General features: G+C 44.9%; 1 pseudogene; it reads left to right on the top strand.

The window, feature by feature from the left end:
• The first annotated feature begins 230 nt into the window (after positions 1 to 230).
• On the top strand, positions 231 to 434 carry LOC147349582 (NADH dehydrogenase [ubiquinone] 1 beta subcomplex subunit 1 pseudogene; annotated as a pseudogene).
• Positions 435 to 21,349: the final 20,915 nt, after the last annotated feature.

Raw genomic sequence — 21,349 nt, 5'->3', positions numbered from 1 at the left:
TGCCTGGGGAAAGATCCAGTTCAAAGCTCCCTTGGGTTGTTGCAGAATTTATCTCCTATAGGACTGAGCTCCCTGCTTTCTTGCTAGCTGTCAGCCTCGAGTCTTTTTCAGGTTATAGAGGCTGCTCAAAGTTCTTCATCATGTGGCCCCTCTCCATAGCCCACCTGACACCATGGCAGCTCACTTATTCAGAAATGGCCTTGGAGGCCACTGTCCTTGGGTGTGGGATCATTGTTGTTTCTGAGGTTGCAGCGTTCATGATGAACTTACTTCAGATTATGTGTGACCACTGGGTACATAGTCATGTACCTGTTGGACTTGTCTTTAGATGTTATCTAGACAGAAAGAATGATGGAAAGCTAACTGCCTTCAGGAACAAGAATCTGTTATATAAAAGGAAATTGAAATCCAGTGAAGAAGTCACCCGGATGTAAAGGCTGTGGCTGAATTACAGAATTTATTGTTGTGGTTTAGTTGGCAAGTCATGTCCAACTCTTTGTGACCCCTTGGACTGCAGGGCTCCAGGCTTCTTTGTCCTCCATCGTCTCCGGAATTTGCTCAAATTCATGTCCATTGAGTTGGTGATTTCATCCAACCACTCATCCTCCGTTGCCCCCTTCTCCTCCTGCCTTCAGTCTTTCCTAGCATCAGGGTCTTTTCCAATGAGCCAACTCTTCGTATCAGGTGGCCAAATATTGGGGCTTCAGCATCAGTCTTTCTAATGAATATTCAGAGTTGATTTCCTTTAGGATTGGCAGGTTTGATCTCCTTGCTGTCCAAGGGACTCTCAAGAGTCTTCTCCAGCATCACAATTCGAAAGCATCAAATTCTTTGATGCTCAGCCATTTATATGGTCCAACAGAATGTTTGCACTTTTTAAATTATAAGAGAAATAGAAACACATTCATTAAAAAAAACGGCAGTGGAGAATCACTCTTGAATATATTTGCACATGCACACATATATACACACAGTAGCGTGATGACAGATGTTACCATCTCGCCACTTTGATCATAGTTTTCTTTTTTTAAAGTCTTTACTGAGTTTGTTACAATATTGCTTCTGTTTTACCTTTTGGTTTTTTGGCCATAAGGCATGTGGTATCTCAGTTCCCTGACCAGGGGAACCCTGATTGAACCTGCACCCCTGCATTGGAAAGCAAAGTCTTAACCACTAGACCACCAAGGAAGTACCCACCATAGTCTTTATTTTATATTAGTTTGAGGCAAGTCACAGGTTTCACCCACATTCAAGGGGTGAAGATCAAGACTTGAACATAAACCCTTCAGTGACTATAGCTTCCCGGGGGGTCTATCTACCCCAGTGGTGGATTTTTGTACCATTTATGCATCAGTGCCCTATGAACCAGCTGACTGGTCTACTTCTTCATCTAGTTCTGGAGATGATGAAAGTCAGGACTAAATTACTCCCTCTCCCTAAATTCATGACAACTTCTTTCACTTCTTAGAAGATTAATGTGTTCACTTAAAAATGAGAATGGATTTTCAATTTTACATAATTTAAGTGTTTAAGTAAAGACAAGTATTTGAGCTTTATTTCTTGACCTTTGCTTCTGAGCAATTGCTATTAATATTTATCTGCAAGTCAGCTCAGCTCTGCTTTTGCCAGTTTCCATTGAAGGGCAAAACTCATTCATCTCAGGGCATTTGATACGCTTGCAAATGAAATCGCTAGAAATGCAGTGTGAAGTGGTAAGCCATCCATTAGGCCTCCGTTTTACTTAAAATAACAGGCTGTAAAGTATCATGCTTCAATTTAAAGAAATAATGGCTACAAACAACAGCCCTGATAGCTAGCCTTACAGAAATGAATGAGTGTACACCCATGATATTGGCACCTTCTCAAGAGAAGAAAGTTTTTCAATGAGGAGGCAGGATGACTAATGTTTCCACTGGTAAAAGATTATTTTTTCCATAGAAAGAAAAGGCTCTCAACGGAGATCAGGAGATTGAAATTGAAGAAAATGAAATGAATAAACATGGAAAGGATATCTGGGGTCAGAAAGAATAAATCCATCCCCCAAATCACACATACCCTCAAAGATAGAAATGGGACACCCCATAGAACACATCTTATTTATCCAAAGGAGACAAAGGCCCGGTCAGGGAAGCTAATAGGGGACTTATTAACACAGCACAGAGAGACCTCATGGCAGTGCCCTTTTTCATGTCTTTGGGGTGGTTGGTTTCTAGAATGGGGGTGGCATTGCCCCCTTCTCTAATTGTGGCATTTCTATTTTACACAGCAGACCCATTCCTTGGATTTCAGGAAGGAGAGTCGTGTCAATAGCTGTTTGCCCACATCCATCTACTCCCTAAGGTCACTCATGACATTGACCCTCTCTTTATTTGCTGCCAAATGGCTACCCCCTCAAGTCCTTTCTTCTCTCAGTTACAAGGAAATTTTGGGGGTAGCTCTGACGGGGACACTGGCCATTTCACACGGGTGAACCATAGTCTGGTTGGAATTTCTCAAAAGGTTGGAAAAAATGCCAGTCAAGAAGGTCCTCAATGTGTCTCTACAGTTATGGTACTCTTTCCTATTTTTCAAATTTTAAGTGAATTTTTCACTCCTTTATAAGTTTGGTCTGGCTTCCCCAGTGGCTCAGTGGTAAAGAATCCACCTGCCAACACAGGAGATGCAAGTTCAATCCCTGGGTCAGGAAGATCCCCTGGAGAAGGAAACGGTAACCCACTTCAGTATTCTTGCCTGGGAAATCTCATGGACAGAGGAGCCCAGCAGGCTTACAGTCCGAGGGGTCACAAGAGTCGGACGTGACTTGGCAACTAAACAACACAGCTTGGTTTTTCAAAGGGGAAGATGAGAGGGTAAGAAATTAAAGATTATTTCAGATCAAATCCTTTATTTCCTTTCCTCATAGCTCATTCATTACTCCTTTGCTTTTGTAGAGTTTATTTTCTTTGTGCTATGGTAAACAATGAAAGCATCTCAGGATTTTTTATTTTTTTTCCTGATTATAGATTTGGCCCTCTTCCATGGGGTTTCATATGTAATGTTCTTTTCATAATTGTTTATAACATGTGTGTGATTTCCTCTTAATGTACCATACCTTTTTGACTTTAAAAGGGCCATTTTCTCATATTTTAACATTTTCAAAATTGGATTGTGACAGAGAGTAAATGTGAAGAAATAAATTAACATCTTTTCAATATAACTGTGGATACATAGGAACTATTAAATCATTCTCTGTGTGTATTTATATATTCAGAATATCTTAGAATTAAAATAATTTACATGCTTAATAGGCTAAAAATTGAGGTATGGAAGGAAGTAGAGTAGGAAGATTAGAAAAAAAACCAACATCTAATCCAATCTGTTGCTTTCACTGATTATAAAACTGAGATCATTTTAGAGGAAATTACTGGTCACAAATTTTTAGGCCAAAATCTTAGAGGGGGCTTCCCTGGTGGCTCAGAAGTGAATAATCTACCTGCCAATGCAGAAGACATGGGTTCGATCCTTAATCCGGGAAGATCCCATATGACAGCAACTACTCTCGTGCACCGCAACTACTGCACTTGTCCTCTGGAGCCTGGGAGCTACAACTACTGAGCCCATGTGCAGCATCTCCTGAAGCCTGTGCACCCTAGGGCCCATGTTCCATGTTCCACAATGAGAGGGGCCACTACACTGAGCAGCCCGAGCACCGAGCCTGGACAGTAGACCCTGTTCGCTGCAACTGGAGAGGGGCCCGTGCAGGGGCGAAGACCCAGCACAGCCAATAAACAAATTTTAGGGGCAAACTGTCTGTGGAGTGTGTCCTCTGAAATGAATGGCCTTCCAGATAATCCACCAGGACCAGGGCTCTTCACTGAATGTCTTTAAACTGGTGCAAAATTCTAAAAATAGCTCCTCAGCAGACTTCCCAGGATGTCTGGAACAACCCTTACTCATTTCTTTAGACTAAAACACTGGACAATTCTAAGAGACTAGCCTCCTGAGAACATTAGCATCCTAACCTGTCACCTACTTTAAAACCTGAACCTCAATGTCCCTTTTTTTTTTTTTTTCTGTGCTATGTCTTTGTTGCTGTGCAGGCTTTCTCTAGCTGCAGCATGTGGGTGCTACTCTCCAGTTGCAGCGCTCAGGCTTCTCGTTGCAGTGGCATCTCTTATTGCAGAGCACAGGCTCTAGGATGTGTGGGCTTCAGTAGCTGCGGCTCCTGGGCTGTAGAGCACAGGCTCAATTGTTGTGGCACACGGACTTACTTGCTCCAAGGCATGTGGGATCTTCCGGGATCAGGGATCAAACCAGTGTCCCTTGCATTGCAAGGCAGACTTTTAACTACTGGACCACCAGGGAAGCGCTGGTGGTTCTGATACCATCATATCAATGTATTTACAAGATTTGATTGCAGGTTACCTTTAAGCACCCAGATGGCATAGCACACAGAAAGATTAATTTTGAAGAGGAGGGAATGATAGGTAGGAAAAGTCCATTGCATATGAGTGCACCCATGCACAGCATCCGTTGATGGGACTGACTGTGAGCAGGGGAGAGAAAGGTGAACAGGCCACGGATGCCAGCGTTTAGCCAGGTCACATGGTTGCTGAGGCTGGGACCAGGCCAGGGCTGAGGGTTTGGCCCCTTCAGAGTCAGGCTCCACTGCACACTGTGCATGTGACCAGCCTGGAGTTGTCTCTAACCCCTTGCTCTGTTTTCCAAATCTGTAAAAAAACACAAAAACAAAAAAACCTTCTTGACCAAATGACAATTTGTTGACCTTTGAAATAATCTCAGCTGGGAGCATTTAAAAGGAAATCTATCATGAATTACCTTGCTGGAATGATATCTAAATGTTTTTGCCAATTTCACATCTGGAAATTAATAATAAAAATAAGAACGTAAACATGAGAGATTTATTTAAAATTATAATTTTTAACTTGTTCAAGTCTTGATTTTGTTGCTTATTTTACAGCAGGAGAATTGAAAAATAAACATGATCATAAACGTGTATTTTTAAAATGACAAAATATTAAAATCACGTGTTGATGAACACTTTTAGAAAAGTAATCAAATGCAGCTGTTGTTTTGTGTGTTTAGCAGCAGAATTCTTTTATTCAGATGAAGTCTTATGGGAAAGCTGGTATGTAAAAGAGCAATGAGTGGAACTTTATCAGTTGCATGTAGAGTTGGGTACCAAGAGGCAGCTCATCTGGGCCATGTATTAGTTAGCTTTTGCAGCAATAGAGCTGTATAACAAAGAATGTCCCAATTTATAAAAAAAATTTAAAAATTATTTTTAATTTTTTCTTGGCTGCACTGCACAGCATTTGGGATTTTAGTTCCCTGACCAGGGATTGAATCTGTGCTCCCTGCAGTAGAAGCCAGGTGTCTTAACCACTGGACCACCAGGGAAGCCCCAACCTCAAATTCTTAGTGGCTTACAACTACAAATATTTCTTTCTTGTTCACAGGTCTGTGCAATGGCTTTCATGGCTCTGTTCTAAGTTGGGGAATTGGTTTAGAATTTTGCTCCATATGAATTCTCATTGTAGGACCAGACTGAAGGACAATTTCCTATCTAGAACTCGTTGTTCTCATGGCAGAGAACGGGGATGCAAGTGGTTAAAATGGAAACGTGAGATACCACTCGAAAGCTCTGCTTAGTACTGGCACATAGCCACACCCACACAAATTCCACTGGGCAAAGCAAATCGTATGGCCATAGCCAATATCAGTGGAGTGGAAAAGTAAACTCCTATGGAAAGGTGGGAAGAGCAGTTGCTGAACTAAAATTTTATCCACTTGATATGTCCTGAGTGTTGTGTCCCCCTAAAATTCACACGTTGAAACCTATCTCCAAAACTGATGCTATTAAGAGGTGGGGCTTCAGGGAGGTGATTAGTCACAACAATCTGTTTCGGTTTCTAAATGATGAACATCCTTTTAGTAATATTTTCTGACGGGAAAAGAATGTTAAATACGTATTTTTGTTGTTGTTTAGCTGCTAAGTTGTATCAGACTCTTTGCGACCCCGTGGATGGCAGCACTCCGGCTTCTCTGTCCTTCACTATTTCCCGGAGTTTGCTCAAACTCAAGGCCATTGAGTCGGTGATGCCATCCAACCATCTCATTCTCTGTCCCCCTCTTCTCCTCCTGCCCTCAATCTTTCCCAGCATCAACTGCCACTAATTAATATTTTAGGGATAATTCTAATGATGTCTCACTTGAAATAAACTGTCTTCTCATCCAAAAAAAATGAGAGAGAAAGAGAAAGAGAAACCCCAGAGAGCTCTCTCATCCCTTCCATGATGCAAGGACATAAGCAGGAGTCTGTGACCCAGAAGAGGGCCCTCACCCAACCATGCTGCACCCTGATCCCAGACTCTTCCAGCCTCTAGAACTGTGAGAAATAAATCTGTTTAGCAGACAATTCCTCTCTGCTAAATGGTAATGCTCTAAACTGCTTAAATATATCTTCTAAATACTTAAAAATTTGAGACTTGAGGCAAAACTTATAATTATAGAGGATGCAGTGAGACCATTAATTAACTTGTACCTAGAGTGGATTCAGCCCACTAATTCATATCTTCTGCTTTTGTAGATGTCAAAAGCATCTTGGCAAATATTTGCTGCCAACCGCAATCACTGGTCTTGGTCCTAAGGCCCCTTAGGATGGAAGACTGGATGAGATTTGGGAGGAAACAGAGTGCTTTAATTTTGTACTTGTCATTGATTTTCATTTCATGTTTTCAAATTTGTTTTATTTTTTATTTAAATTTGTATTGGAATATAGCTGATTAACAATGTTGTGAAAGTTTCAGGTGGAGAGCAAGGGACTCAGTCATACATATACATGTAGCCATTCTTCCCCAATCTCTCCTCCCATCCAGTCTGTCACATAACAATGAGCAGAGTGCCCCGTACTGTACAGTAGGTCCTTGCTGGTTATCCATTTTAAATATAGCAGTGTTTACATGTCCATCCCAAACTCCCTAACTATTCCTTCCCCTCACCCTCCGCTCTGCACCATGATCATAAATTCATTTTCTAAGTCTGTGAGTCTGTTTCTATTTTGTAAGTAACTTTATTTGTATCATTTCCTTTTAGATTATGCATACAAGTGACATCTTTCTGTCTGAGTTACTTCACTCAATATGAGCAATCTCTAGGTCCTCAGCAGTCTCTAGGTCCATCCATGTTGAGGCAAACAGCATTATTCCATTCTTTTTAATGGCTGAGTGTTCCATTGTATAGATGTACCACTTGTTTTTCTTAACCTGGGACATTCTCCTGATGAAGACAAAGAGCCCACCATGGAGTTGTCCTATAAGAATGACATATAAGTCCCATCAAGCTCAGGAGGAGCCGTAGACAAATACGATGGAAGGAAAAAACAGCCAGTTTGTATTTTTCAAGATTCCCCCAGATTTTTATGCTTATACAGTTAGCAAACACTTTGGGAAGATTCTTAAACTTTTCTTTTTGCCACTAGTGGTCATCACACCAGCCTGCAGATTTTAGAGCAAAGAGATTTCCTGAATCCTTAGCTCCTTCATTATTAAAAAATATATATATTTATTTATTTTTGGCTGTGCTGTCTTCACTGCTGCTCTTTGGCTTTCTCTGCGCAGCGGCTCCTCTCCTGTTGCGGCACTTGGGCTTTAGGATGCAAGGGCTCAGCATTTGTGGCTTGCAGGCTCCAGACAGCAGTCACAGTAGTTGTGACGCTCAGTCTTAGCTGTCACAAGGCATGTGAGATATTTCTAAACCAGAGATTGAACCTAATGCAATGTCCCTTGCATCGCAAGGTGTATTCTTAACCCTTAGGACCACCAGGGACGCCCAAGTAGCCCTTCCTTTAGAAGCACGAGTGCTGGAAGATCAGTATTGCTTACCAGTTGGCAAAAGACTTAAGTATGGCTTTCACCTCTCCTGTTATTAAACAGCAGAGAGCAGCAGTTCCAGACTTCCTTCATCCTTAAGAAGTGAGCTTCTGTGTTTTGGGTAGAGAAATCTGTCAGCTGATGGATGGATGGTTCTTTGGTGCCTGTAAACCCATGGTCCCAGGAGAGCATCTTTGTGAGGATGTTGACATTTCTGTGTTCTTTCTTCTCTAGAGGCAGATTGGCAGCACCTTCACCCTGAGAGCTTCCTTGATGGCTTAGAGGGTAAAGAATCTGCTTGCAGGAGATGTGGATTCAATCCTTGGGTTGGGAAGATCCCCTGGAGAAGGGAACAGCAACCCACTCCAGTATTCTTGACTGGGAAATCCCACGGACAGAGGAGCCTACCAGGCTGCAGCCCATGGGGTTGGAAAGAGTTGGACACAACTGAGCAACTAAGACTTTCACCCTCCTCACCTGGTGTTCCTGTGATCTGAAGATCTTGCAAACATTCAGGGAAGAAACTTTAACCCAGAGGGGAAGTGTGTATCTTGCCAGAGAGATGAGTGGGCAGGGGAGGAACCTGACAGCAAAAAAATCAGGGCCAGAACACGTGACTCTTCCGGTGCCTTCTTTCTGGAGTGTGAAATGCACAAAGAGAGAAACCTCAGCTTTTGGAAAACTAACCTAACATTCTCCTGAGTAGATTTCACTGCCAATAAACCAACACTAACCTGGAAGCAACCAAGTTAATGATCTAGCTGAATGTCCATTCATCAAAAATCAAACCTTAATGATCTAGATCAATGCAACCAAGTAGAATGCTCTAATGTCTAGGTATTTGCAACCTTTTGTGTCCCTTAAATTTTATCTGTCTAAGACTTGAGCAAAACTTAGATTATGTGAAACATTAGCTTTGCTTTAGAATTAATTTGTGAACCCCATTTCATTTCTGTATCTCTTTTTAAAAATAGTTATTTGCTTATTTATTTATTTGGCTACACTTGATCTTAGTTGCAGCATGTGGGGTGGGCTCCCTGCATTGGAAGTGCAGAGTTTTACCACACTGGACCATGAGGGAAGTTCCTCTGTATCTCTTTCAGTGAAAAAGACAATAGTTATTATAATCCAGCATACCCTTTGAAATATAAGTGTAGCATTTTAGATCTAAAAAGCTGAATATTACTCAGTCATAAAAAGGAAAGAAACTGCGCCTTGTGCAGAGACATGGATGAACTTAGGGACCGTCATACAGAATGAAGTAAGTCAGAAAGAGAGAAACAAATATTGTCTATTAACACATATATGTGGAATCTAGAAAAATAGTAAAGATGAACCTATTTGCAGAGCAGAAATAGAGACCCAGACACAAAGAACAAACATAAAAACATCAAGGGGGGGAAGAGGGTTGGCATGAATTGGGAGATTGGGAATGACATATATATGTATACTACTCTGTATAAAATAGATAACATGAGAACCTACTGTGTACCACAGGGAGAAGAAAAAGAAGGTATAGTCTATTTGTAGGGCATATATTAACCTTAAGAATGCATTCCAATACACATTAGCTGCAGAAAAATACTGTTTTATTTCACTTGTATAAGGTACCTAGGGCTTCCTTGGTAGCTCAGCTGGTTAAGAATCCATCTGCAATGCAGGAGACTTGAGTTTGATCCCTGGGATGGGAAGATCCCTGTAGGCGAGTATGGCAACCCACTCCAGTACTCTTGTTTGGAGAATTCCATGGACAGAGGAGCCTCCTGGGCTACAGTTCATCTGGTCACAGAGTCAGACACAACTGATCAACTTTCTCTTTCACATACAAGGTACCTAGAATATTGAAATTCATAGAGTCAGAAAGTACATTGGTAGATGTCAGGGCCTGGGGGTGGGATTGCGGGTTGGGGAGGGTGATTGGGGAATTAGTGTTCAATGGGGGCAGACTTGCAGTTTAGTTTCAGTTCAGCCCTACACCTGAAAGTAAATGAATTCTGCCACTAACTCAAATGAACTCAGAAGATAAGTTTCGGTCCTGACCAAGATCTGTTGAGACCCTGAGCAGCAGAACCAACTAACCCATGCTATAAACTCACAGTTGGTGCAATAATAAATTTGTGCTGTTTCTAGCCAAGCTATGGTAATTCGTTACAGAGCATGGAAAACAAATACACTTAGATCAACCCTGGAACCCGGGCAAGAATGGACTTAGAAAAGTCTCTGTACTGACAACCTAGTTTCTTCCTGGCTAATTCCAGGAAGACCTCAGCTATCCTCCAAGAGGGAGACAAAGCAACACACAACCCCCATCAGAACCCTTGAGAAGGAGTCCACTGAGCTGGGTTCCTACACTCAGTGGGGATGAGCACAGCCAGATCCAAATGGGGCTTGTAGCTTTATTCTCACAAGTTTAGGGCAGAAATCACAACACTGACAGCCCAGGGCCCCAAACATCCCACAGATGTGGTTTGCTCAAATGCTTAAGAAAACTTAGGATTTGTTGCCAATATATAAAAAAATTCCCAGGTGGCGCCAGTGGTAAAGAATCTGCCTATCAATGCAGGAGACACAAGAGACAAGGGTTCGATCCCTGGGTCGGAAGATCCCCTGGGGAAGGAAATGGTAACACACTCCAGTATTCTTGCCTGGGAAATCCCATGGACAGAGGAGCCTGCCGGACTATAGTCCACAGGGTCACAAAAAGTCTGATGCAACTGAGCATGCATGCATGTAAAAATCCAGATATTTTATACAGAGATTAGAATTTCTGGCTTTTCTTGAAAACTTGGGAGATATGACAACATGAGTCCCATGGGGACTGAGCAGCAGTGCCTTTTTCAACTGGGACAGTTGTGGCAGACCCCGTGGCTCCAAACTGTCTTGCACCTGGGCTGTTTCACTCGTTAGCTTTAAATGTCAGGTCCTAGGAGACTGCTGGTTTGGCCCACGCTTAGGGCCATGTCCTTGTAAGGATCAAGTTGGCAGTTCAGCACAGAGAATGCAGGAAGCATCCCTAGGTATGGGCAGGGTCGGCAGCCTTTCTTCCAGCGGTGCTGTGGTGTCGTGGTCTCAGCTTTTTGCTGCTCTGGCAGGGGAAGCAGGAGAGGGAAGGGGAGGAGAAGATGGGAGGTGTTGGCTGCTTGCCAGGCAACTCCAGCGTCTCGGAGCAGGTAGGAAGACACAAAAAAATGAGCGGCTGCAGCCAAGCTTGGCTGGAAGACTGAACAAAGAACAAACTGCTGGCGACTCCCGCCTGGAGCTCTCAGCTTGCCAGCAGCCAGGGGCCCTCGGGAAGGCAGGCTGCGACCCCCACACCTGATTGCCATTCATTTCCAGCCAGGCAGCTCTTAGCAACGGCTACTGGAGCTGCACGTCAGCTAGAAACGCATGGTCCCCATGAGCCCGACCAAGCAGAGAAGGGAAGGCAGAGCAGAGAGGAAGGCTTCCCTGGCTTGGCGGTGCAGGCAGCATCTTCAGCACCAGGCAGGAGATCCGCTTTTCACTGATGAGCATCCCTGAGCTCGGGCAGCCTCTCACTATCATGAACCAACCCGCTGGGCAAAGCTCCCAGGAGGCGAGCTGTCTGGCATCCAGGGTGCATTGATAAAACGCAACCCTTGTTCTTTGGCTCACTTAGTCTCACACACTCCAGATGGCCTTTGTCTGGGTCCTCTCAGCCTGGGCCAGTGCGGAGAGAGAGATGGGCAGCCCACCAGCTGCCAGGCATTGCGGAGATGGAGGCTGAGGCAGAAGCAGAGGCGCCAGTTGGTGGAAGGGGCAGAAACCACACTACTCAGCTTCCCAGGAGGGAAAGGTAAGGGGGGTGGGGGGCACATAGGCCTGGATGCTGGACTGCCTGCTGTTAAAGCCCTTTCCCGAATTTCATGAGGACTTGAGAGAGCAGGTTCCCTTTCCCCATTCCTCACCCCACCAGTGTCTTCTCGCTCCATCAGCAGCAAACGCATCCTCTTACATTCCACCACTGGACTGGGGAACAATGGCTACTTGGGAGGAGGATTAACAGGGTGTGATGGGGGTGCTATGCCTTCTTGTCAGGCAAAGATGCCCATCCCTGCTCTGCAGAAAGAGCCCCACCCAGTGCTATGCAATTAGGGATAACGATGTTCTTCTGTTCATCCCCCACTGGCCTCGCCCTTGGGCATCTCCTCGGGGCCCTGGTCTGGGTTTACGCACAGGGCGAAGTTGTCCTGTAGACATTCTGGCCCAGAGCCAAGTCCTCATCTGTAAAGTAAAGGGGGTGCCCACAGGTGTGATGTGAGCAATCTCTGAGTCTGCAGGTCACCCCTGAGGGCCTCACCCCCAACCCCAATTGCTGGCACTGGCCATACTTTTGTGTCTTCCCATGGTCTCATTTGCATTCAGCAACTGGCAGGTTCTTAAGTCAATGTAGGCGGGCTCAGAACCGAGCCAGTGTCCTAACATGAAGTCAGTGCCAGCACTGATACAGCCTGGACATCAGCAAGGATGAAAGCCTTCTGTTGGGTAAGGAAACGCATATGAAAGCAATCCTGAGACTGTAAAGCACAATTTGTTGTTGTCGTTCAGTCGCTAAGTTGTGTCTGACTGTTTGTGACCCCATGGCCTGCAGCATGCCAGGCTTCCTTGTATTTCACCATCTCCTGGAGCTTGTTCAAATTCATTCCCATTGAATCAGTGATGCCATCCAACCATCTTGTCCTCTGTCATCCTCTTCTCCTTCTGCCCTCAATCTTTCCCAGCATCAGGGTCTTTTACAATTAGTTGGATTTTTGCATCTGGTGGCCAAAGTATCAGAGCTTCAGCTTCAGCATCAGTCCCTCTGATGAATATTCAGGACTGACTTCCTTTAGGATTAACTGGTTGGATCTCCTCACAGTCCAATACAAATGCCCAAAGTGGTCACTGGTAGTCCTACCATTTCAACACTAGAACCCTAAATGTAATTATGCATTCTCCTGTTTGTTTGCAGCTGACTTCGTACATAGAAAGTCATATATACTCTGCATTCCTTTGTACAGGCTTCTGCTGTCTCATTTGGTTGGAGACTAGCTCTTCAGGAGACAGTGGCACTTGTCTCAGGATACCAGATGAGAATGCAGCCTGCAGGGTTTTGCCACTTGCCTCTAGGCATCCAGGGGTGGTGTGAGGCTTCTTGTACTTCCCAGGGACTACCGTATATCTTAAACAGCCTAGGACTGGCTCAGTCCCCTGTGCTGGGCAAGAGGTCTTCCCCTGGGTTTTTTCCCCACTGGTGGGTTCTTTGATTCTCATTAAAGAGCTTTGCCAGCTCAGATGATGAAGAATCTGCTTGCAATACTGGAGACCCGGGTTCAATTCCTGGGTTGGGAAGATCCCCTAGAGAAGGGAATGGCAACCCACTCCAGTATTCTTGCCTGGAGAATTCCCATGGACAGAGGAGCCTGGTAGAAAGTGTCAAATACAACTGAGCTACTAATACTAGCACATATCACTAGAACAAGAGCTGTGCCTTTTTGATGTGTACAGCGGCAAGGAGTAATTAACAGGGAAACACCTTCAGTGTATTCCTCCTCCCTGTTTCAGTTCAGTTCAGTTCAGTCACTCAGTCGTGTCTGACTCTTTGCAATCCCATGAACCCCAGCATGCCAGGCCTCCCTGTCCATCACCAACTCCCGGAGTCCACCCAAACCCATGTCCATTGAGTTGGTGATGCCATCCAACCATCTCATCCTCTGTCGTCCCCTTCTCCTCCTGTCCTCAATCTTTCCCAGCATCAGGGTCTTTTCAAATGAGTCAGCTCTTTGCATCAGGTGGCCAAAGTATTGGAGCTTCAGCTTCAACATCAGTCCTTGCAATGAATACCTGGGACTGATCTCCTTTAGGATGGACTGATTGGCTCTCTTTGCAGTTCAAGGGACTCTTAAGAGTCTTCTCCAACATCACAGTTCAAAAGCATCAATTCTTCAGTGCTCAGCTTTCTTTATAGTCCAATTCTCACATCCATACATGACCACTGGAAAAACCATAGCCTTGACTAGAAGCCCTGGTTTAGGGAACTGCACATGACTCACCAATGCCCCTCCCCACTGGTGTCTTCCCCATCTCCAGGTGAATGGCTCCCTTTCCTTGGTGCTAAAATGGCTTAAGTGCCTCTGCACTAGCTTTTTCTCCTGATCCAAGACTCCTTTTGTTATGGCTGAATGAACAAACATAGAACCTGCCGGAATCAGTGGCTAAGAGCTTTACATTTAAGGGGAAAACAAATCTTCCAACAAAACTGCTTTTATAAGATGCTGCAAATTAGAATGTGATGTCTGTCTTGGAATGGCTGGTCAGGATGTGTGTCACAGCTCTGTAGAGAAGCTGCAATTTGTTTCTTTCCAAGTCTTCCTTTTCTCTTGTTTTCTACTTTCACAGTAAAGGTACTGCCAGAAAAATTTCTTGTCTCAAGGACATACAAATTACCTCTTCTCTGAGTCATGCATTTATTCTTGATTCATTCAGTAAACACTGATTGATTTCCATTGATTGGGGATAAGGATACACCAACTGAGGCATTATTTATAAAAAAACAAAAAACAAAAAACTCCCAAATCTTGCTTTTGTATTACAGTACAATTAAAAAACATCTTTCAAGGACGGGGGACAATACAGAAAATGACTTGTAGAGCCAATACTCAAGTCTGCAGACCTTGCGTAACTTGTGATTTGAATAAAAGCATTGAACAAATGTTCACATGGTTTGGAATGATTTTTTTTTTTTCCCAATATTGAACAATAAGCTGATTATTTCACATTTTGAAAAGTCAGTTGCTTGATTTTTTTTTTTTTTAATCTGAAAAAGAGAACCTGGAAAGGAATACAAATTCCTTCCTGGAAAACACGTATCCCTTCATGCCCTCCACCCCTGATAAATAGCACGCGCATACAGCGATTAGCCAACTGCAGCCCCAGGCATGAGCGCCACATCTGTTACTGAGACGCTGGAAAGGCAGTGGAAAGCAGCCTGGCTGCCTGCCAAGCCTCAGAATCCAGATTTTTGCTGACAAGGCTGTCAATAAATGGGCAGATGGCATCAGCTCCGCTGGCAGGAAGGTTCAGTTCACCCAACACGGGACGTTATCACAAATTCGTGGTGCACTGGGCTGAGCCCTTTGTGGGGCCATTAAAACCATTCCTGGAAGGAGGAGAGAGAGCAGGACAGACCAAGAATTCAGGAGGCACTGGCTTCATTTAATGAGATTAACTGAACCGCCCACAATCCGAAGGCCAAATAAGATTATCCCTGGTGACCGTGCAAGAGATGTGGAGGGGGAAGGGTGCCTCATTCACACACTGCATTTTATGCCATTTAAACACAAGGATTTGATCCTTAGTGGCTGTGTGTCCCTCTGTGAAGAGAACTTGACCTGAAATAAACACTTGCTAGGAAGGCGCTGCTTGTCTGCTTTATAAGCATATGTGCTTGCCAGCTTGTCTTATAAGAAATGTGTGCATATCCTGAGCCTGGAGCCGGCAGCTCTAGATGAAAAACCGCTGATGTGAGCTCTCTGTCATATCTAAGCCCCAGAATAAATAGCACAGGGAACCTTCAGAGAGGTCCCTCAGAGAGGTCCCCAGAGGGTGACCTGGGGACAATGCCCTTTCCTGTAGGTTGTTGTTGTTTAGCCACCAAGTCTCGTCCAACTCTTTTGTAACCCCATGGACTGTTAGCCCAGGTGGTGCTAGTGGTAAAGAGCCTGTCTGCCAATGCAGGAGATGTAAGAGACCCTGGTTCAGTCCCTGGGTAGGAAAGATCACCTGGAGGAGGAAATAGTCCAGTATTCTTGCCTGGAGAATTCTATGGACAGAGGAGCCTGGTGAGCTGTAGTCCATGGGGTCACAAAGAGCCAGACTTGACTGAGCGACTGAGCACACGTTCTCACAACCTTTTACGTTGCTGATTCTCCCACTTCCTTCCAGCTATTCTTGCACATCAGATTTAAATAATTAAGTCTCACCTCCATGAAAAGCTTTTTATTTTAGGTTCTCATTATCTGATGAGAATATACATCTATCCAACACTGGGCCTGGAAAAAGAGGAATAGAAGCCAGGCTTAAAATTGTCAATCAAATCTGAGTTGTAAACAGGATTTAGGGGGTTAAAAGGAAATGAAGGTGGTTTCAGAATCTATGGGTTTGAGGGTTTGAGATCCAGCTACAGATGGTTTCTTTCTCATTTCTCCTCTTGGTTGCCTTGGATTGCTAGGAGAAGAGAGAGAATCCACTCCCAGTTTTAAGGGTGTAGCTGCCCCTTTTAGGCAGCATTCAGGTAAACTCCTGATCTGCCTGCCTCTCTGTCAAGAAGATAGGTTGAATTGTGCCCTCCCCCCTACCCCTCCTCCCCCGCCATTCATATAGGAAGTCCTAACCCTCTAGACCTCAGAGTGTGATCTTCTTTGGATATAGGTCATGACAGATTCAGTTAGTTAAGACAAGGTCATGCAGAAGTTTGTTGGGTTCCTCATCCAACTTGACTGGTGTCCTTATAAAAAGAGGACATTTGAACACAGACATGAACCCAGGGAGAAGACCATGTGAAGACAAAAGCAGAGCTCAGGGTGATGTGTCTACTAGCTGAGGAACACCAGCAAAACCGCCAGAAAAGATTGCCAAAGATGGACAGCAAGCCACCGGAAGCTGGGAGAAAGACATGGAAATTCAATTCTTCCTCACTGCCATCAGAAGGAACCAACTCTGCCAACACCTGGATCTTAGGCTTCTAGTGGCTACTGAAGTACTCAGTTTGCCTTTGTTACACAGCCCTAGCAAACTAGTACAGTCAGGTAGCTAGGAAATGAAGTCAAGGGAAGCAAGATAATCTTTCTTACTGGATTCATCCTCTACCCACCTCCCAGGCCCACATGGTTATTCCTAAAGAGCATTCAACTCTCTGCTCCATTTGGGCAGCCAAAGCTGCCCCTTGAGTGTGTGTGCTAAGTTGCTTCAGTTGTGTCCCACTCTTTGTGATCCTATGGACTGTAGCCCTCCAGGCTCCTCTGTCCATGGGATTCTCCAGGCAAGAACAATGGAGTGGGTTGCCATTCCCTTCTCCAGGGTATCTTCCCAATCCAGGGATTGAACCTGGGTCTCCTACATTGCAGGCAGATTCTTTACCATCTGAGTCACCAGAGAAGACACTCCATCCTCTTTCTAACAAGTAAAAGGAAGGAAGCTAGCTGCTATATGAAGAGTCTCATTTTTTTTATTGGCCCATTCAAGGTTTCCAGGGATATCTGCTACACAGTTGGTTGGCAAACTCTTAAAAACATCATGACAGGGTGGCAGATGAAGGGGTGTGGCTGCTTACCTTTGTTCTTCTACTCCATACCTTGGAGACCAGGAGTTTTGACCCCCCTTGTAAGTAGGGCTAATTCAGTTGTGCTCACCTCTGCATAGCATTAGCAACATCTGGGAACTTAAACAAAACACTAGAATCTGGGGCTCCATCCCAGAATCTCTGGTCAGGGATGCTTGAGCATCAACCTCAGGCAATCCCAATATATAGCCAGGGCTGAGCCCCGTTGGACCAGAAGGAAGGGCAATGAGGCCTGTAAGGAGAGACTTGTAGGAGAGAGTGGGGATCTGCAGAATTTTGTGATCATGCTATGGAGGCAATGCTGAGACCCTGAAGAATTTTAATCTGGGAAGTAATGTCAGACTGCCATTTTAGCAGTGATAAAGGATGTTTTGGAAAAAGGAGCTAAGGGAGACATGAAGACAGTCAGAGGCTCTTGTGTGGTCCAGGTGAGTGGTGGTAAGGATCTTAATGGAAGTGGTGGAGACGGGTTGTAATGGTGGGGATTTAAATGATACATACGTGGTAATTTGGATGGCAATTTAGACAAATTAGATTTGGGCATTGAGAGGGAGGGAGGAGTCAATAGTGAAACCCACTGGGTGTGTGGAGGCAACCTTTACTGGACAGGAAACCCAGAAAGCAACCCCCTGAATTCTGGTCCAGACATGCTGGGACGGGCATTTTAGGGTGAGTTGTACTTTTATAAGTTGTCACTGTTTCTCAAGAGCAGATTAAGAAAGAAGGGGTCATTGACAAAACTTAGGGACCACCAAGGCTTAAAGGGAATAGGAAAAGGAGGTTAACAGAGCAAAGAACATCATACCAAGGACAAATGATCACGCACAGCCCTGCTTTGATGGGTCTCGGCTCTTATAAAACTTCACTCCTCGACATGACCCACAAGACCTTCAGGATCCATGCTTTCCTCTTTGAGACAGGCTGGGTGGGACCTGAGACCCTTCACTGCAGTGCTTGCACCTGGACACAGCTCTTCTAGAGCAACAAGATACAAAGAAACTGTATGTGACTAAAAATAACTGTATGCAGTGCAGTTGATAAATTCTGGACCAAAAGATACAAAAAGACAACAACGACAAAAAATCAACTCAACTGCCATTTCTAAAGAGCTGGGAGCAAAAAGGGGTGTCGGGAGGGAAAGCAGGGTACTACACATGTCCCCTGCACACAATGCCACTCAAGGGATCGGCAGACCACCTAAGCCACCTCGCCAGGCCAACCCCTGGACACACCTCTACCCTCACACCCATATAAGGAACAAGCTCACCTCCCGCCTTGGGGAGGGAACAAGCAAGGGAACCTGCTGTTTGTTCTTACCTCGCCATACCACCAGCTGAAGCACGGACCCCAGTAAAGCCTTGCCTGAATTTCTTGTCTGTCCCCCAGTCAATAGAAATTGACTGGGGAAGGCTCAGAACCCTGGTTGGTATCACCTTTTCTAATTCCATAAACTCATCAGCTGCTGCTCTGCACCCCACCCCCTCACCAAGCCCCTTTCCCTCTCCCAGCCTCATGAAACCATTCTCTGCTCCCCTGACACTCAGACCTCTTGCCTGATGCTCTCCATGCCCCTCATGAATCCTTTTTAATGTCCTTGATCTTAGAACTCTACTCATCCTGCAAGACACAGCTTCTCTGATCTTCAACTCAGAATCAGGGCTTCCCAAGACCCTTCCATCCACATGATGAAGCATCTGTAAAGTCACGTAATTAATGGGCTAGCTTTTCGTTCCCGAGACTGTGAATTCTTCAAGGGCTGGAACTTGAATCTGACTCATCTCCACTTGCGCTGTGCCAGAGGTGGCTCCTGGCACAGGGTAGTTAGCTCCTTCATCAATGTTTACAGTCCACATGATTAAATCAATGAAAGCCTATCACAAAATCAAAGCCTTGCTTTTCAGTGGGTAGAACCACACCATTTCTCACCTGTACCAGGCGGTGGAAGCCAGTGTACTTAAGCTTGTAAAGAGAGGAGGGTGGCAGGGTTTAATGTAATCAAGGGTTAGATGATCTACCAACATCTTTCCAATTTCCTCTCCAGAAATCATCACCTTCCAAATGGCTGCTCAGAATAGGCGAACAAAGGAAGTATTTTTCTTCGATCATTCATGACACATTTAAGGATAAAAAAAGAGCAAGTTCCTCTAATATCTCTTTAATCCCTACCTGAAGTAGCCCGAGGGAATGAATATCTGATTCTGAGTCTTCCTGTCTGAAAAGAACAATGCTTAAAACTTGCAAATGTCAGAAGATGCTAAGGCTGGTGGCACTGATCTATAGAAAGGAACTATAAACAGGAATACCTGAACTCCACATCAAAGCAAATCACCATTCCTCTTTTCAACAGCAATTAACACAGCCATTTTATGATTGTTTAGGTTGAGTCAGCTCAACTCTCTCCATTAAAAAAACGCATTAATTTTATCTTACAGAAAATCCTGGCAGAAATATAAACTCCTCATCCTCTTCCTTTCCATGAAAGTGAAAGTGAAGTCACTCAGTCGTGTCCGACTCTTTGTGACCCCGTGGACTGTAGCCTACCAGGCTCCTCTGTCCATGGGATTTTCTAGAATCAAAACTATCTTTCAATGGATAACCAACAAGGACCTACTACTGTATAGCACATGGAACTCTACTCAATGGATACATGTATATTTATGACTGAGTCCCTTTGCTATTCACCTGAAACTACCTCAACATTGTTAAGCGGTTATGTGCTAAGTCACTTCAGTCCATAGACTTCTCCAGGCAAGAATACCGGAGTGGGTGTAGTGGGTAGCCATTCCCTTCTCCAGGGGACCTTCCCCACCCAGGGACTGAACCTGGGTCTCCTGCATTGCAGGCAGATTCTTTACTGTCTGAGTCCTAGGGAAGCCCTACAATAGGGATGATCTTAAATGTACCCACTTCATGGATTATCTCCTGGTGCTGTAAAGAGGATGAAAAGAGTTGATATGAATAAGTGTTTGGAACATGAACGACCACAGAGGAAGTGCTGTGAGTTTGGTTATTGCTGTTCTGAAGGGAGGGGGCAGGTTATCATAGTTTCCAGCTCCATGGTCATAGCTGACCACCGTCAGGGTGGGCACATGACTTACGCAGCTAATTAGGGTCTACCCTTTGGGGTTTTCTCCATGGACCTGGGTAGGAAGAATCAGTCCCTCTGCAGTGCCCCATTCTCAGGGGTGAGGTGCAGGAGCTTCTTCTGGGTGGGCTGAGGGGTTCTTTCCTTTTTTTTTAAGTCTTTATTGAATTTGTTACAATATTGCTTCAGTTTTACATTTTGGTTTTTTGTCTATGAGGTACTTAGCTCCTCAATAAGGGATTGAACCCTCACCCTGTAGTGGAAAGGCGAAGTCTTAATCACTGTATGGCCAGGGAAGTCCCAGGGTTTGCGTTTATTAACTCATGTAATCCTCACAAGCGGAGAAGGCAATGGCACCCCACTCCAGTACTCTTGCCTGGAAAGTCCCATGGACGGAGGAGCCTGGTGGGCTGCAGTCCATGGGGTCGAGAAGAGTTGGACACGACTGACCGACTTCCCTTTCACTTTTCACTTTCACGCATTGGAGAAGGAAATGGCAACCCACTTCAGTGTTCCTACCTGGAGAATCCCAGGGACAGGGGAGCCTGGTGGGCTGCCATCTATGGGGTCGCACCGAGTCGGACACGACTGAAGCGACTTAGCAGCAGCAATCTTCACAAGAAGTGGATGAGTGAAGTGTAATAACTGTACCCAGTTTGCAGGTGAGGACACTGAGGCACAAAGAGCATGTGGAGGTGAAATCTCTTAGTATCATCCTGCTGTGTGTCGTGTGAGCCTCTGATGTCACAAAAGCTGGCAGGACCCTAAGCCCAGGCGGAAGGGGGAGGAGTGGGTAGGGGGCCCGGCGGTCCCTCCAGTTCTGTCCATCATGGGGCCAGCTCTTCACATGAGACCATTCAGAAAGGATGCGTGTTCATCTCCGCAGCAGGCTTAGGCCTTTCCCCAGCCATGGACACAGCTTTGTAGAAACACACTGATGTCCTAGTTCTCTTGGCCAGCTAATGATAAGGTCAGAGCAAATGTGGTCGGATAATGATTCCTAGTCAATACTACACAGCGGTCACGTTCTACCGCCCCTAATGCTTCCTTCAAGAT

This window comes from Bos grunniens, chromosome 21 (assembly GCF_055505025.1).
Source record: "Bos grunniens cultivar Pamir isolate PY7600 chromosome 21, Bosgru_T2T1.0, whole genome shotgun sequence".
NCBI lineage: Eukaryota > Metazoa > Chordata > Mammalia > Artiodactyla > Bovidae > Bos > Bos grunniens.
This window is presented reverse-complemented; position numbering and strand designations above follow the sequence as displayed.